A 16,732-nucleotide genomic window follows, 5' to 3' on the forward strand; every position below is an offset into this window, starting at 1 on the left:
TTATGTATAGAAATGCTGATGATTTCTGTGGATTTATTTTATATCCTGAAATTTTGCTGAAGTTGTTAATTGTTTTAAGCAGTTCTTTTGTTGATTCTTTAGGATACTCTAAGTATAGCATCATATCATCTGCAAAGAATGAATTTTTTGTTTCCTCTTTGCCTAGTCTAATTCATTTAATTCCTTCTTCTTCTCTTATTGCTAGAGCTAATATTTCTAGTACAATATTAAATAATAGAGGTGATGATGGGCATCCCTGTTTCACCCCTGATCTTATTGGGAATACCTCTAACATATCCCCATTCCATATGTTTGCTGATGGTTACAGGTAGATACTGCTTATTATTTGAAGGAAAGTTCCACCTATTCCTATGCTCTCTAGTGTTTTTAATAGGAATGAGTGTTGTATTTTGTCAAATGCTTTCTCTGCATCTATTGAGATAATCATATGATTTTGTTTAGTTTTGTTATTGATGTGGCTGATTATGTTGATAGTTTTTGTAATGTTGAACCACCCTTGCATTCCTGGTATAAATCCCACCTGGTCATAGTGTATTATCCTGGTGATCACTTGCTGTAATCTCCTTACGAATATTTTATTTAAGATTTTTGTATCAATATTCATTAGCGAAATGAGTGAGCAACTTTCTTTCTCTGTTTTGGCTCTGCCTGGATTAGGTATCCACACCATATTTGTGTCATAAAAGGTATTTGGTAGAACTCCTTCTTCACTTATTTTTCCAAATAGTTTGTATATTATTGAAACTAAATGTTCTTTAAATGTTTGGTAGTATTCACTTGTAAATGCATCTGGCCCTGGAAGTTTTTTCTTAGAGAGTTCATTGATGGTTTGTTCCATTTCTTTTTCTGATATGGGCTTATTTACGGATTTTATTTCCTCTTCAGTTAACCTGGGCAAATTGTATTTTTGTAAATATTTGTCCATTTCATTTAGATTGTTAAATTTGTTGGCACACAGTTGGGCAAAATAGCTCCTAATTATTCTTTTAATTTGCACTTCATTGGTGGTGAATTTGCCTCTTTCATTTTTTGATACTGGTAATTTGGATTTCTTCTTTTTTTTAATCAAATTAACCAAAGATTTATTTTATTGTTTTTTTTTCATAAAAACAGCTCTTAGTTTTATTGATTAATTATATATTTTTCTGGGGCAGCTAGGTGGCTCAGTGGATAGAGCACTGGCCCTGGATTCAGGAGGACCTGAGTTCAAATCCAGCCTCAGACAATTGATACTAGCTGTGTGACTGTGCAAGTCACTTAACCTCGATTGCCTCACCCCCCAAAAAAGAAATAAATTATATATTTTTCTTGCTTTCAATTTTATTAATTTCTCCTTTATTTTCAGGATTTCTAATTTAGTATTTAATTGGGGATTTTTAATTTGTCCTTTTTCTAACTTTTTTAGTTGCATTGATATCCTCTTTCTCTTTTTTATTCATATAAGCATTTAGAGATATAAAATTTCCCCTAAGCACTGCTCTGGCTGTATCCCATAGGTTTTGGTATGTTGTCTCATTATTGTCATTATCTTGGATGAAGTTATTGATTGTTTCTATGATTTGTTGTTTGACCCACTTATTCTTAAGATGATATTATTGTTTCCAATCAATTTTTAGTCTTCCTTTCCATGGCTCTTTATTTGTAATTTTTATTGCATCATGATCTGAGAAGGATTCATTTACTATTTCTGCCTTTCTACATTTGACTATGAGGTTTTTGTGCCCTAATACATTGTCAATTTTTGAGTATGTGCCATGTACCACTGAGCAAAAGGTATATTCCTCTCTAATCCCAATCAATTTTTTTCCAGACATCTATGCTATCTAACTTTTTAAAAATTCTCTTCACCTCTTCAACTTCTTTCTTATTTATTTTGTCATTAGATTTTTCTAATTCTGAGAGGGGAAGGTTCAGATGCCCCACTAGTGTAGTTTTGCTATCTATTTCCTGTTGTAACTTATTTCACTTATCCTCTAAGAATTTGGATGCTTTACCATTTGGTGCATACATGTTTAGTATTGATATTACCTCATTATCTTTGGTACCTTTTAACAAGATGTAGTTTCCTCCTTATCTCTTTTAATTAGATCTATTTTTGCTTTTGCTTTTTCTGAGATAAGGATTGCTACCCCTAATTTATTTTTACTTCAGCTGAAGCATAATATATTTTGCTCCAACCTTTTACCTTTACTCTGTATCTCCCTGCTTCAAATGTGTTTATTACAAAGAGCATATTGTAGAATTCTGTTTTGTAATCCACTCTGCTATTTGCTTCTGTTTTATGGGAGAGTTTATCCCATTCACATTCACATTTAAGATTATTAACTGTTTATTTCCTTCCATCCTCATTTCTTTTTTGTTTGTACTCTTTTTTCCCTTCTTTTACCCTATTCCACCTGGCCAGTGTTTTGCTTCTGACCACTACCTCCCTCAATCTGCCCTGACTCTTATCAGCTGCCTTTCCTTTCCTTGCCTCTTCCCTCCCTCACTTCTGCCCTCCCTTCTAGCAACACCTCTCTTTTCCCCTTCCCCTTTTGCTTCCTTAAAGAGTAAGCAAATGGGAGTATATTTTATTCCCTCCCTAAACCACATTTGATGAGAGTAAGATTCAAACAATGCTCACCCCTCCCTTCTTTCCCTTTATTGCAATGGGTTCTTTTTGTGCCTCTTCTTATGGTATAATTAACCCCATTCTAGCTCACCCTCCTTTATCCCCCATCCCCTTTTATTCTGTCCCTTAAGTTTCTTTATCTCATCACATCAAGTCAATTTAATAATACCTTAACAGAGATACAAATCCCAAGGTAAAAGTATTATCCTTCCTCATAAGTATGTAAGCAGTTTAACCTCATTGAACAACCTTCCCCTCCCCCATCCCTCCCCTTCACCATGCCCCTTTTTATCTCTTTATACTTCTCTTGAATCTTGTATTTGGAGATCAAATTTTCTGTTCAGTTCTGGTCTTTTGCTCAGGAAACCTTGTAAGTCCCCTATTTCATTGAATGTCCATCTTCTCCCCTGAAAGTGAAAGATCAGTTTTTCTGGGTAATTGATTGTGGGTTGTAGTCTTAGCCCCTTTGCCTAGCAGAATATTATATTCCAAGCCCTGTGATCCTTTAATGTTGAAGCTGCCAGGTCCTGTGCAATCTCGACTATGGCTCCATGATATTTGAATTATTTCTTTCTGGCTTTTTGGAGTATTTTCACCTTCACCTGACAATTCTGGAGTTTGGCTACAATATTCCTTGAAGTTTTAATTTTGGGATCTCTTTCAAGAGGTGATCAGTGAATTCTTTCAATGATGATTTAATCCTTTGATTCTATAATTCTGGAGCAGTTCTACCTGATAATTTCCTAGAATGTAGTGTCTAGACTCTTTTCTTGACCATAGCCTTCAGGTAGTCCAATAATTCTTAGATTATCATCCCTGGATGTATTTTCTAGGTCAGTTGTTTTTCCAATGAGGTATTTCACATTTTCTTCTATTTTTTCAGTTTTTTGATTCTGCTTCACAGATTCTTGGTGTCTCATGGAGTTATTAGCTTCCATCTGCCCAATTTTAATTTTTAAGGCTTCATTTTCCTCAGTTAGCTTTTGTACCTCTTTTTCCATTTGGGCAATTTTTTCTCTCATTTGGCCATTTTTAATTTTTTTTTTAGTGAGGAAGTTGGGGTTAAGTGACTTGCCCAGGGTCACACAGCTAGTAAGTGTTAAGTGTCTGAGGTCGGATTTGAACTCAGGTACTCCTGAATCCTTGGCCGGTGCTCTATCCACTGCACCACCTACCTGCCCCTTGGCCATTTTTTTTAAGGAATTTTTTTTAAGGAATTGTTTCCCTCAGTCAATTTTGTGCTTCCTTTTTTGTACCATAACTCTCATTTCTTTCATTTCTTTTTCCATTTTTTCTTCTACCTCTTTCATTTGGTTTTCTAACGCCTTTTTGAGTTCTTCAAAGAAGGCTTTTTGGTCTTTAGACAAGATCCTCTTTCCACTTGAGTCTTCACTTGTAGGCATTTTGACAAAGTCATCTGAGTTTTAGTTTTGGTTTTCCCTTTCACCACAGAAGCTGTCAATGGTAAGTGTCCTTTTTTGTTTCTTCCTCATGTTGTAGTCTATTTTGAAACTTATAAAGTTTATGTCTGCTCCTGGGGCACAGGGTTCATTCTTGTTAGCTTGTTATAGCTCTGAGCTGCCCCCGTCAGCTAAGCAGAGCTGAGCTGTGCTGAGCTGCCCTCCCATTTCACCCAGGTTCAACAGACCTTTCCTCGAGTCCTCTAAATTATCTCAAGTAGGAGGACTGTATCTCTTTGTCTTTTCGTAGGTTATGTAGTTACAGAATCTTTTTAAAGGCTTGATTTAATGTTGTTTTTGAGGGAAACATGGGAGAGCTCAGGCAACTTTCTGGCTTCTCTCTACCATATTGACTTTGCCCCCTGACCTCTGCCCTACAGAATCTAATCTGTTATCAGATTTCTGTGAATGCTGCTTCAAAAATGCCTCATGTCCACTCTTTCATTCTTGATAAGGTTCTTCATTATCTCACAAGCTAAGTGGACAATGGCAGTACAGTTCCAAACAGCCTCTCAACCTTTTCTTTTCTACACATTACTGTCAGATTAATCTTTCTTTCTTTCTTTCTTTCTTCTTCTTCTTCTTCTTCTTCTTCTTCTTCTTCTTCTTCTTCTTCTTCTTCTTCTTCTTCTTCTTCTTCTTCTTTTTTTGGTGAGGCAATTGGGGTTAAGTGACTTGCCCAGGGTCACACAGCTAGTAAGTGTTAAGTGTCAGAAGCCGGATTTGAAATCAGGCCCTTTTGAATCCAGGGCTGGTGCTTTATCTACTGCACCACCTAGCTGCCCCAGATTAATCTTTCTAAAGCATCTATTTCAATGCATTCATGACAGGATCTGGTATGAATGAACAGAAACTCATGTATTTGGGTACATATCACTAGCTTCTATAGTTGATATTAGAGTGGTTCAACATGTCCTTATTTCCATAATGATTCAATTTGTTCCACTGTGATCATATTTGTGACTCAGTGAGGTCAGAGGTTCTTCTTTTTTTTAATGAGCTGTAATGTATTTTCCATGAGCTTTCTAAATGTTTAGACTATCTAAAAGAAGACTTTGCAAAAGGTTTTGGCTGAAGTTTTTTACTGTTAGTAAAATCTTTTTAATGTGACCTTGAAATAGATTCTTCTGACCAATCCCTTCTGAACTTGGCTGGAAGTGATTGTGATATCTGCAAATTTACCTGGCAAAATGCCACAACATCTGGAACTCATTCTATGTGAACATTTTGAGGAAATTGATGCCTTACCCATTTCTACTGACTCCATATGTGGTTGCTTAAAAACTTTCCATTTAAGATTCACAATAATATTTTAGTGTCATTGTTATTTTAATTTTTAATTTAATTTATTTAGTGAATATAATTTTCATAATAAAAGTATTTTATTATTTTCCATTTACATGTAAAGATAGTTTTTACCATTTGTTTTCAAAAGATGTTTAGTTCCAATTTTTTCCCCTCCCTTCCTTCCCTCCCCACTCCCCAAGACAGAAAACAATCTGATATAGGTTATATATGTACAATCACATTACACATATTTCTTCATTATTCATATTGTGAAACAAGAATCAGGAAAAAAGGGAAAAACCTCAAAGAAGAAATAAAACAGCCAAAAAGTAGAAACAGTATGATTCAACCTGCATTCATAATCCACAGTTATTTTTTTTCTGGATGTGGATAACATTTTCAATCATGAGTTCTTTGGACCTGTCTTAGATCATTGCACTGCTGAGAAGAGCCAAGTTTAGCACAGTTGATCATCACATAGTGTTGCTTTTACTGTGTACAATGTTCTCCTGGTTCTGCTCACTTCATTCAATATCAGTCCACTTAAGTCTTTCCAGGTTTTTCTGAAATCTTGCCATTTTTAAATTGCATTGCAAGAGACAGTTGGCACCTAAAAATGGAAAATGTTTTGATTGCAGACAGCATGGTAGTTCCATTATATGTCATAATTAGCAGATTTTTTAAAAAATCTATTAAGACAATATTAAATGAGTGTAATTTTGGGTGAAAATTTTGATTTTTCTTTCATTCTAGTTCTACAAGAAGCCTCCATGATCAATGTCTGGAAGAAGAAGAATTATGAAATGAATATTTTTTTTTTTTGCTTTTGGTTTTGTTTTGTTTTTTCCTGGGGAGCTACAAAAAAATGTTGCAATTTCCTGGAAACTGATGATGAGTAAGAATTTTTCTTCCCTCACTGGTTTACCCAAAAGGTAAGTTCTCTCTGAGGATAGTTTGGGAATTAATGGAATTAACTAGTTAAATTTAATTAGGTCAGACTTCATGGACTAATTAGCATAATTGATTTAGATTTAGAATTGCCCCAGGGGGAGGTGGTACTCTATTTGCTAAGTGAAGTTTAGTGTGAAAGTAATTAGATGGTGAGGTGTGAAATTTGGAAAGAGAGAACAAAATGGACTAATGTCCTGTTTCATACTCAAGAATCCTTCATTATACCAAATTGTGGACTCATATCTAACCTTTTTATGAGATAATTTTTTTCTTTGTCTCTTGTTGTGCAAAATAGATAAACTTCCTACTTTTAAATTCAGTGGCCATTTTACTTTGTTCAATGCACTTATACAGAAATGAGCAAAGACATTTACATCTTGGAATAGATTTGTTGGGTAAAAGTTCGTGTTTCATAATGTCCTGGCTATGTTTTAGGGAAAAATGCATTCTCTTAATTTCAAATAAAAATAAGTTTATAAAGGGATGTTTTGTTGCAAAGAAACCAATACTAATGCTGAACCATTTCTTCCAATTTTTCAACCTCTTGTTCATTTGATTGCCTCTCCCCTTAATTTCTAGTAGCTCCTTGTAGTCCCATCCTCTGCCCTTCTCCCTTTCCCTATTAATTAAACAATGTAGTTTGTGTGTAGCAGCTAAAACATATCTCATATATATTGGTTCTCTTTGCTTCAGGATTTTATTTTTTCATCTAGCATATTAAATCTTGGCATCAGGAACAGAATCATAAAAAATAATAGACAGAAAGACCAATGTGGAGATGCTTTTATACAATCATCTGGCCTACAGTGGAGAAATGAAAGATTGATTGCCACTTCTAAATGGATTATGAGCTCTCTCCTTTAAATTAACTAATGGTAAGCTTAATCATATACAAAAATCAGGATTCAATGGAAAGTATCTCCTGTTCCAATAACCTTGGGATAATTCTTAGTGTTGCTTTGTTTCCTGGAGCAAATTTGGTTTTCAAAATGAAAGTGTTAGAATTCCAAATCCTTCATTTTTTATACATTAGATATTAAGACTAATAACTAAACTCATCAAATCTAGACTGGATGGCACACATATATGTGTGTGTGTGTATATATATATATTTCTGTGTGTGTATATATATATATATTTCTATGTGTGTATATATATATTTCTATGTGTATATACACACACATGCATGCATACACATATGTTTCATGAGATCTTAGTGAAATTCTATGTTCACATCATTGTGTAAAGATAAATTGTGTTCAGACTTATTTTCAAGGTTGAGAAATGAAACATTTTATTTGTTCTTTGTATTTTTAAATGAATTATTTCTATTTTTTCTTGTATTGACTTGGTGAAATGGAAATCTCTTTTTCCATACTGTTATAACTTTAACTACAAGCATGCAAACAACGATTAGTTGTTCTGCTTTATTATAATGTTATAGCTAGTATTATTTTTGTAGCTGTTTTACCTACTAAAAAGAAACATTGGAACACTGTGCTTTTCAAATGAAAAGTAAAGTGAAATTTTCTTCAGACTACACCTGGAAATCCATCAAAATATTTTTTGAAATACACAGCAATGGGAGATACATTTCCAGTATGAGGCTGTTTCTAGTCTCTATTATACGGTTGAAAAACTGTTCATCTCTACTTCAAAATTCTATAAACACTTTGAAAATTCAGTTGCTAACTTGCACATAAGTATACCCAAATGGATTTACAGTTAACTCCATAAGTAAATTGTATAAAAATCACTGTAGCAAAACCACAAGCAATAAATGTTGTGCATCCTTTTGGTCACACTCCAGAAATATCTTGAGATAGCAGACCAGTAAATTAATAATATGAATATTTGTTTACAAGGTAAATCTTTGGGCCAAAAAGTGAGAAGACATTTCAAAACTGAAATATCACAAAAGAATGAGGAAGAGGAGATAGTATTATCCATGAATTGGACCACACAGAAAGTCATTTATTTGTTTTTCTTAAAGATCTCTAAAGTAAACATTACATAAATTTGCTAGATTTATTCTAATATAATAGTGTTTCTTTCCATCAATACTAGAAGGCCTGTTTTATAGCAAGTATGATTACTTTGTGTTTTAAGTTTGGAAAGGCTTGCACAAGGTGATGTAAATTGAAGTAAGCAGGATTAAAAGAAGACAATTTAGACAACAAATATATAAAATTATATATAAAATAAGCACAAACAATTTAAAAGTAATACTGAGAAATTATAATGATCAAGCTTGGCTCTAAAGCAGAGATAAGAGAACACATTTCAACTGTGATTTCCAGAAGTAATGAAGGTAGACCAGTATGAAGCACTGCATATGTCATCAGATATTTTTCCCATGTATTGATGGGTTTCAATGATTTTTCTTCTTATTCTTTAAGAAAAAAAAAACCACCTGTGTTTTATGGCATGGTTTTCTGAAAGAAGGGGAGGGAAAGATATGGGGAGGAAATCTAGTCAAAGTCTTTTATGGTATATGCAGCTATTTTACATGGAATATCTCTTACTATCTCTTCCTACTGAGTTTTGTTCATAATATATAGACATGTTCATAATTCATGTTTGTTTGTTTTATATCTTTCAAATTTACAAAAGTTTTTAGTTTCTTTAACTACTTTTTAATGGATTCTCTAGGGTTCTCTACATATACTATCATATCATCTGCAAAGAGTGATAATTTTATTTCTTTACTTCTTATTCCTTCCTCTTTTCTTCTCTTTTGGGAGGTTTTATTTCTATTACTAGTATTTATAGTAAAATATTGAATGATATTGGTGATAATGGACATCCTTGCTTCACTACTGATATTATTGGGAAGGCTTCTAGCTTATCTCCATTAGAGTTGATGCTTACTGTTAGTTTTGGATTTTAAGAAAGGATCCATTTATTCTTTGCTTTCTAGTGTTTTGTTTTTCCTGTTGTTTTAATAGTAATGGGTATTGTCTTTTGTCTAAAGCCTTTTTGCATCTATTGATATAATCAAATTTTTGTTTTTATTATTGATATAGTCAATTATATTTATAGTTTTCCTAATACTGAACCAGTCCTTCAGTACTAATATAAACCCTACCTGCTCCTAGTATATGATTGTTCTGAAATATTTCTGTAATCTCATTGTTAATATTTTAATTTTTCAGTAATCTTCATTAGAAAAACTGACCAATAGTTTTCTTTCTCCATTTTTCCTCTTTCTGGTTTAGGTATAAAAACCATATTTATGTCATAAATGGAAATTGGTAGGATTCCTTTTTACCTGTTTTTCCACGTAGTTCATATTGTATTGGGATTAATTTTTCCTTAAAAGTTTGGTAGAGGGGGGCACCAAGATGGCAGAAGAGATGCTGTGACTCCCAAAAGCTCCTGATAAACCCATCCACTCACTCTCAAATAATGCCATAAAAAACCAAACCAAACCAAACCAAACCAAACAAGCAAACAAACAAAAACCCAGAGCAGCCTAACTCACATAAGAACAGAGTGAGAGTATTTGCCATCTAAAAATGGCAATTCAGATCACCTGCTTCTCAGGCTGAGAGAGAAGCTCAGCACAAGGCACAGACTCAAATAGAAACAGATGCCTCCAAGTCTTCAGTGCCAGAAGCTTCTTCTGAGACTCAGCTAGTGGACAGGTGAGGGGTTTCAGCAGTTGGCTGGAGTAAAGTGGCTGTGTTCTCTGCTGGAGTTGTTGCGAAGCGCCCTGGTTGGGAACCAGAGGACCAAATTCTGAGAATAGGAATACTGCCCCCTGCTGGAGAGATACTGTAGGGAAGCCCCGCCATGACAAGAAGCCCAGTAAGGACAAGTCAGGTGGACTTCAGCGGCATTTGTAGAACTGCCTGTTAGTTCTGTCTATCAGGGCTGCCAGACAATTAGCTTGGGGTTGTGTGGGTGGACATCCCTGTTACCTATGGGAGAGAGGGCTTTTGGGAGAAAGCCAGGGGGGAGACAGCTCACTTTGGTGCGAGGGAGAGAGGGAGTGAGACAATGGTGTGGCAGACCTTCTATCTGGAGCAGGGAATGCTGTGCAGCTGGTTCTCTTTGGAACTGCAGATTCTGGGTGGTGGTGAGTTTGCAGATTGTATTTTTTTTCCTTCCCCAATGCCTTTTTCATTGTCCTTAGCTCTATTAACCTCACTTATGTTTTAAATTTGTTCCCATTAATAAACCCTGTTTTGTTTATTGAATAGATACTGTTAATCTCCTTTCTTACCCCAATATTACAGTGAGCCACCCAATTAACTCTCCCCATACTAAATTTGGCCCTTACAGAATTGAGTGGTTGGTGGTGGCCTAGTGGGGGAGGAGCACAGGCACACCAAGCTTCTGAACATAGAGAATCAGATTTCAATCAGACATCTACTTCCAGCTTGAGATGAATTGGCAAAGAAAACAGCAGATAATATACAACTTCTTTGGGGGAGAGGTAGATCATAATACACACTCAGAAGAAGATAATAAAAAAATCAAAGCTCCAATATCCAAAGCTTCCAAGAAAAATATGAATTGATCTCAGGCCATGGAAGTGCTCAAAAGGGACTTTAAAGAGAAAGTAGGAGAGATAGAAGAAAGATATAAAGAGAGTGGGGAAAGAATGGAAAGAGAATTGAGAGTGATGCAGGAGAGTAATGAGAAAAAAGTCAACAGCTTGAAAAGCCAAATGGAAAAGGCGATAAAAAAAGCTTTCTGAAGAAAATAACTGCCTAAGAATTAGCATTGAACAAATGGAAGCCAGTGACTTTATGAGAAACCAAAACACAGTAAAGCAAATCCAGTTGAATAAAAAAATAGAGGGCAATATGAAATATGTACTTGGAAAAACAACTTTTCTGGAAAATAGATCCAGGAGAGAGAATTTTAATATCATTATGCTACCTGAAATTCATGACCAAAATAAGAGCCTAGACATCATTTTCCATGAAATTGTAAGGGAAAATTGCCCTGGTATTCTATAAGCAGAAGGTAAAATAGAAATTGAAAGAATCCACCCTTTAGTTCCTGAAAAAGCTCCCAAAAGGAAAACTTCCAGGAATATTATAGCCAAATTTCAGAGATCCTTGGTCAAGGAGAAAATATTACAAGCAGCTAGAAAAAAAGGAATTCAAATACTTTGGTGCTACAATAAGGATAAAACAAGATTTAGCAGCTTCCACATTAAAGGACCAGAGTGCATGGAATATGATATTCTGCAGGGCAAAGGAACTGGGACTACAACTTAAAATAACATACTCAGAAAAAGTGAGTATAATCTTTCCGGGGAAAACATGGGACTTCAATGTAAAAGAGGACTTTCAGGAATTTGTGATGAAAAGACCTGAACTGAATAGAAAATTTGACTTTCAAATACAAGACCCTAGAGAAGCATAAAAAGGTAAACAGGAAAAAGAAATCATGAGGAACATTAAAAAGTTAAACTGTTTACATTCTTACATGAGACAATAATAATTCCAACTCATAAGAACTTGCTCCATATTAGGGAAGCTAAAAGGAATATACTTATACAGAGGGCACAGGTATGAATTGAATATGAAGGGATGATATCTGTAAAGCATATATCCTTATTTGGGGGGGGCAGGCAGGGTGGGGTGGCTTATGTCTGAGGCTGGATTTGGACCCAGGGCCTCCTGGGTCTAGGGCTGCTGCTTTGTCCAATGTGTCACCTAGCAGACCCATGATGACATAATTAAAATAAAGTTAAATGGTAAGAAGAATGCACTGGAAGAAAGGGATAGGGAGAGGTGGAAGGATGTAAAAAAGCTCATATAAAAGAAACAAGAAAAAGGTTATGGAGTAGAGGGGAGAATGGGGAAGGAGTTGGGGAGTTAGGGAGCCTTACTTTCATCAAAATTGGCTCAAAGAGGGAATAAAATAAATAGTCAAGTAGGTATAGTAATATATTTTGCCCTGAGGAAAAGTTTGAGGGGAAGGGGAAAAGGTGTGTGTGTGAAGGAAGGGAGCTCATATTGGGGCAGGGGACAGTAAAAATCAAAACACTTTTCAGGAGGGATAGGGTGAAAAAAGGAAGAAAATGCAGTAAATATAAAGGGGAGGGAATAAGATGGAGGGTATTACAGTTAGCAAAAGTAAGTATGAAAGAAATGATGAGCAGGATGCCATCAGAAGGTCATATGAAAAATGCAAACCATCAACAGAGAAAGAACTGATGGTATCTGAATAGAGATTGAAGTATAATTGTATTTGTTAGCTCCTCTTTCTAAAGTTATTCTATTTTCTTTCACAACTTGAGTAATGTGAAGATGCTTGGCATAATTGTACATGTATGACTGATATTGAATTGTTTGATTCTATAGGGAGGGTTGAGGAGGGAGGGAGGAAGAAAATTTAAAACACAAAGTTTAAAAAAAAATCAATGTGAAGAAATGATGAACAAGCAGATTTCAGAGAAATCTGGAAGGACTTACATGAACTGATGCTGAGTGAAATAAGCAGAACCAGGAGAACATTGTACACAGTATCAACAACATTGTATGTGTGATTATACAGATATAGCCCATATAAGATTACTTGCTGTCTTGGGGAGGGAGGGAAAAAAATTGAAACTAGAAATCTTAAAAAAAAAAACAAAAGTTGAAAACTATCTCTATATGTAACTAGAAAATAAAAAAATCATTTAAAAAAAGTTTCTTAGAAAGCACTAGTAATTCCCTCTGCTCCTGGGGATTTTGCCTTAAGGAGCTCATTATTAACATTTTTGTTTTCTAAGATATAGTTAAGTATTCTATTTCCTCTTCTGATAACATGAGTAATTATATTTTTGTAAATCATCCATTTTACCTAGATTGCCAGTTTTATTCATAGTTTGACAGTATAACTCCTAATAATAGTTTTAATTCCATCTTTATTGGTGGTACATTCACCCTTTTCACTTTTGATAGTGGTAATTGATTTTCTTCTTATTATTTTAATAAAACTAACCAGTGATTTATCTAATTTTTTCATAAAACCAACTTCTAGGTTATTAGTTCAACTTGAACTTTTGATTTTATTAATTTCTTTGATTTTCAAGATTTCTCCTCCTATTTCCCTGTTGAGTAAGATAGCTCCTTTCTCACACCCAATTGTTTGTATGCATACATAAATGAATATATACACATACATACATACATGAATATATACATATTCCTCATATATTCATATTCATACACATATATTCATTTTCTTCCCTTTTTGAACTACTTCAGGAGACAGTGAAACATTGCTTGTCCCTCCCACTTGCCCCTCCATTGCAAAAGCTCTTCTTTTAGCATCACTGTTATGTGACATTTTTTCCCCATTCTTCCTCTTCATTTTCCCTTCTCCCTATGCCCTTCTTGTTCCTGTTCCTGTTCCTCCTTCTCCTCCTCTTCTTCTAACTCCTCCTCCTTCTCTTTCTTATCCTCTTCCTTCTTGGAGATCATCCTAAGTTAATTAGTCACTCATGCCCTCTATCTATTTATAGTCCTTCTAACTGCCCTAATCATGACAGTTCTTAGAAGTTAAATGTATCATCTACCTATATAACAATATAAACACTTTAACCTTATTGATCCCTTTAAGATTTCTCTTTTGTTTATCTTTTTTTACCCATCTCTAGTTTGTTTTTTTAAATTTAGGAATATGTGAAAGACTATTTTCTTAAAATTCATTTTTCTCCTGAAGGATTATACTCAGTTTTGCATTCTAGCTTATTTATGGTTTAAATCCTGACTCATGGAATAACTTATTCAAAGCCCTCTGCTCCTTTAATGTGGTAGGTGCTAAATCTTTGGTGACCCTGATTATGGCTCTATGAAATTTGAATGGTATATTTCTTTTTAAAAAAAAAATAGTAATTAATTAATTAATTTTTGCAGGGCAATGAGGGTTAAGTGACTTGCCCAGGGTCACACAGCTAATAAGTGTCAAGTGTCTGTTTGAGCTAAGGTCCTCCTTAATCCAGGGCTGGTGATTTATCCACTATACCACCTAGCTGCCCCCAAATGGTATATTTCTGACTGCTTCAAGCATTTTCTCCTTGATGTGGCATTTGACTATAATGTTCCTGGGTGTTTTCAATTTGGGATCCTTTTCAGGAGGTGACCAGTGGATTCTTTAATTTCAGTTTTATCCTCTGATTTTAGAATATTACGCAGTTTTCCTTTATACTTTTTTGAAATATGAGGTCTAGGCTCTTTCTTTGATCATGGATTTCACATTGTTCAATAATTTTAAATTATTTCTCCTAAATCTATTTTCTAGGTCAGTTGTTCCTCTAATGAGAGATCTTACATTTCCCCCTATTTTTATTCTTTTGACTTTATTTTTTTCTTGATGTATCATGGAGTCAATAGTTCCCACTTGCCCAATTTTAATTTTATAGGAATTATTTTCTTTAGTGAGCTTTTGTTTCTCTTTTTCCATTTGATCAATGCTACCTTTTTTTCAGAGTATTTAGAATTTTATTTTCTCCCAATTACATGTAAAAACAATTTTAAAAGCTTTGTGTTCCAAATTCCCTTCCTTCCTCCCCACACCCCTCTTGAGAACACAAGCAATTCAATATAAGTGTAGTCATGCAAACCACTTCCACAATAGGTTATGAAAGAAAACAGACCAAAAAAATTAAGAAAATGAAACTAAAAAATATGATTCAATCTGTATTCAGTCACCATCATTTATTTCTATGGAAATGGATTGCATTTTTCTTAAGTTCCTCAGAGTTGTCTTGGATTATTGCATTGCTGAGAATAGCCAAGACATTCACAGCTGATCATCTTACAATATTGCAATATTTTTTATACAGAACAGCTCACTTTGCATCAGCTCATATAAATCTTTTCAGGTTTTTTGATAGTATACTGCTCATCATTTCTTTCTTTCTTTTTTTTAAATTAAGAGTGAGATTTTTATTTGATTCTGTAAAAAAAATATCCATCATGGGCAGAGAGCATGTGTTTACTCTGGGTCTGTAGGGCAGATATTTATTTTCCTCCAGCTTTCCCCACAGGGGTCAGAGGTGGGAAGGTCATCGGGAGAGCAAAGGAGGATCAGTAGAGGTCATGAGAAGTTCAGAGTCTTGTTTCAGGCCTGGATGAAGTTAAATATCTTGGTTGGGGGAGCCTCCCCTACACCTTAATGTCCACTAGTTCACTGCTGGCATCTGAGTCATTCAGGGTGCTCAGAGTCACATCAGCCTTCTGCTTCTTTGGGGGAGGGCCCCCAGTTTCAGGGACACTAGACCTAGTGGGTGGGGGTACAGGTAGGGCAGGAACCAGGGCACTAGATGCTCCCATCTTGGGCCCTTCGTGGGTGATTCAGTTGGAAGAGGGAGGCCAGAGTCTTCATATACCTTTCGTTTCACTGTAGGTATTATTTGAGCACCTACAGGGGAGGAATCCGACACTGGATACAGCTGCATTGTCAGTTCACCAAGCTTTGTGAAGGTAGCGTCAGCAGTGGAGAAGATCTCCCCAACCTTGGTGGAAGCTGACTTCATGGCCCTGGATGCCAGCTCCCAGGATGCAGTTGCAGCAGCTGCCAAGTGAGCAGAGAAGGGTATCAGCCCAGCCACCAAACAGCCACAGAAGTCCCACCCCTCTGTTCAGCATGCTTCTCACTGGGTCCTGGAGTCCTCCATGCTCTTGCTCCTCCCCCCACCCTATCAGTCAGAAGGAACGGGCATGAAGGGAAGGCTTCATCATTTCTTATAACACAATAGTGTTCCATCTTAATATCATACAACAATTTATTCAGCCATTCACCAACTGATGGGCATCTCCTCAATTTTGAGTTATTTGCACCAGAAAAGGGCTGCCATAAATATTTTTGTACATATATGTCCTTTAAGTTTTTGGTTTTTATCTCTTTTTGGATACTGACCTAGTGGTGGTATTACATGGGCAAAGAGTATGCATGGTTTTATGGCCCTTTGGCCATAGGTCCAAATTGCTCTACAGAATGTTTGAATCAGTTTACAACTCCACCAACAGTGCATTAATGACTCCTTTTCTCTATATCCCCTACAACACCGGTCATTTTCCTCTGCTGTCCTATTATCTAATACAATAGGTAAGAATTGTCTTTCTAATCAAGAGTGAGTTAGAGCATTTTTTCATGTCTATAGATAGCTTTGATTATTTCATCTGAAAACTTCATATCTTTTGATCATTTATCAATTGGGGAATAGCTCTTATTTTCACAACATTGATAAGATAGATAACTATACCCAATGAAATGTGTATGTTATTCCCCCTTTGAGCAACTTCTGATGAGAATAAGGTTCACTTACTCCCATGCACTTCCCACTTCTTTCCTTCCTTTGTATAAGCTTTTCTTGGTTCCTTTATGTGTAATACTTTACCATATTGTACTTCTCCCTTTCCCTTTCTCCAAGTGCATTCCTCTCTCA

General features: G+C 35.3%; 1 pseudogene; it reads right to left on the reverse strand.

The window, feature by feature from the left end:
- Positions 1 to 15,405: 15,405 nt before the first annotated feature.
- LOC122751988 lies at positions 15,406 to 15,820 on the reverse strand (annotated as a pseudogene).
- Positions 15,821 to 16,732: the final 912 nt, after the last annotated feature.

Source organism: Dromiciops gliroides, chromosome 3 (assembly GCF_019393635.1).
Source record: "Dromiciops gliroides isolate mDroGli1 chromosome 3, mDroGli1.pri, whole genome shotgun sequence".
Taxonomy (NCBI): domain Eukaryota; kingdom Metazoa; phylum Chordata; class Mammalia; order Microbiotheria; family Microbiotheriidae; genus Dromiciops; species Dromiciops gliroides.